The following is a 2239-nucleotide window of genomic DNA, read 5'->3' as shown; positions in this document are numbered from 1 at the left end:
CCCGGGGCGGGGTGGGGGCGGGGTGTGGTCTTGTGGAAACCCGGCTGTCCCTTAGTCTTCTCATCTGTCTGTTGGGGATGACAATAATAATGGGTCCTGGGATTCAGGGCTGAACGGGACACCCCACCTCCTTCCACCTGCCCCCCTCTCCTTTGGCCTCCCCGGCCAAGCTTCTGGAAATAAGAGTGTCCACTCAGGCCTCCCCGGCCTCTCCTTCCACTGCTCAGTGCAGCCCGGCTCTCCGCCGCGTCCGCTCTGAAACTGTTCTTCCCAAGGTTATCCCCAGTGCTCACAGCTCACACAGCGAAACCCGCGTTGTTCGGTAAATATTTGTCGAGCACCTCCTGTGAGCCGGGCACTGTTCCCAGCAGCTTCTGGCCGACACCTTGTGTGGCTTGCGGCAGCCTTGGGTCCTGGGCAGCAGCCCACCCTCCCCAAACCTGCAGACTGCGGAGGTCGTCGGAGCCTGCGCCTTCCCCGTCCCTTTTCTGACTTCCCACCCAGAACTTTGCTTTTTCCATTATCCTCAGGACGGGGGTCCCAGTTCTGTCCTGGACCACTGTGAGTCCAACCGAATAACTTTTCCAGTCCCCGCTACAGGCCGATGAGATAAAAGCAGAAGTTTTGGGTGAAATGCCCATAAATTCCCCTTAAAAGGGAGACAGACAGCTTCTCTCCATCCTTGGAGCCACCATCCTAATCCAAGCCATGAGCGTGTCAAAGCTTGATGACAATGGCTTTCCAATGGGTGTGGTGCTGCTCCCATTCTCCCCCAAGCTGCTCCCGGGCATCGCCCTGCTCAAACACCTGCTGTGGCTCCCCATCGCCCAGGAAGAAGTTCAAACTCTGTATCATGCCGACAAAACTTCCTTGCCCACTGCAGGCCTCTCAGCTCACTGCCCACCCCCCTTCTAAGCCCTAGTCCTGCGCTGTCCCATAGGAAAAAAATTCAAGCCACATCTGTCATTTTTGATCTTCTAATGTTCACGTTTAAAAAATGGAAAGAAACAGGCCAGATTATTTTAATAATACCTTGTAACGCAATATAACCAAAACATCATCATTCGACGCGTATGCGGTATGAAGTCTATTAATGAGATGAGGCACCTTCGTTTTTCTGTCTTGCGTTTTTGCCATCTGGTGTGTGTGTTTTCCTCTCACAGCATATTTTAACTTGGTCTGTATTTAGATTTCATAAAATGTACAGTTGGAAAAATAGACTCACATACCCGAGTTGTTCCAAATATAATGAAAAGTCTTCCAATGACTGAATTAAAGATCCGTTTTTACATTTTAACAAATAAAAATGAAATAAAATTAGAAAATCAGTTCCTCAGTGGCACTAGCCACATTTCAAGGGCTTAGCGGCCACCTGTGGCTGATGGCTGCCGCCACGGACCGCACAGCTTGGGGTCCTGCCAGGCTGACATACGAACTTTCCGATCTGATGACAACATCCTACACACTGCCCTCCCATCGTCTAATGCCGTGTGGCTTTTGAGCACTGAGGAACCGAGTCTTTAATTCTGTTTAATTTTCACTGGTTGTAATTTAAAAGCCACGTGTGGCCAGTGGATACCTTCCTGGGAGACTAACTGCCGTCCTTCCCAAACCTCTCACCTCCCTGCCTCGACCCTCTGCTTCCTCTGTCTGACCTCCCCGCATCGGCCCCTTGGCTGAGTCTTAAACATCCATTCGTTGTTAGGTCGCTGCCCCTCTTCTGTGGTCCCCGTCACCCTCTTTTGTTCCCCGTCCCAATAATGACATTTTTATCGCAATTAAATGTTTAATTTTTCTTCCTAGGTAGAGGGTGAGCTCCAGGAGGGCGTGGGCCCTATTTATCTTGTTCATCATTCTATGCCCAGTGTCCCAGGACTAGTACAGAGTGGGCATTCCATAGTACTATTGAATGAATGACTGACTGAATGAATGAATGATCATGAATGAATGAAGTGGCAGACTGCCTGGATTCCACTATTAGAAAGTATTTGCTTTGCGGTTAACCATTGCCTTTCTCTTCATAGAAAACACACGTTCCCTTTTCAGATGGACCAGTTCAGTCAACCTGGACTCCCTGTCCCCTGGGACCACTCACTCATGGTGCGGCTTAGGCAAGCTGATTCATCCTCTGGCCTCAGTGTCCCCTCAGAAGGTGAGGGGTTTCGGAGCAGGTGGTCCAGCACACTCATTCCTGGATTCTCACCACCGAAGCTCAGGCTCGGGGCACATATCAGCAGGT

The sequence above is a fragment of the Pteropus vampyrus genome, unplaced genomic scaffold (genome assembly GCF_000151845.1).
Source record: "Pteropus vampyrus isolate Shadow unplaced genomic scaffold, Pvam_2.0 Scaffold90, whole genome shotgun sequence".
Taxonomy (NCBI): domain Eukaryota; kingdom Metazoa; phylum Chordata; class Mammalia; order Chiroptera; family Pteropodidae; genus Pteropus; species Pteropus vampyrus.
This window is presented reverse-complemented; position numbering follows the sequence as displayed.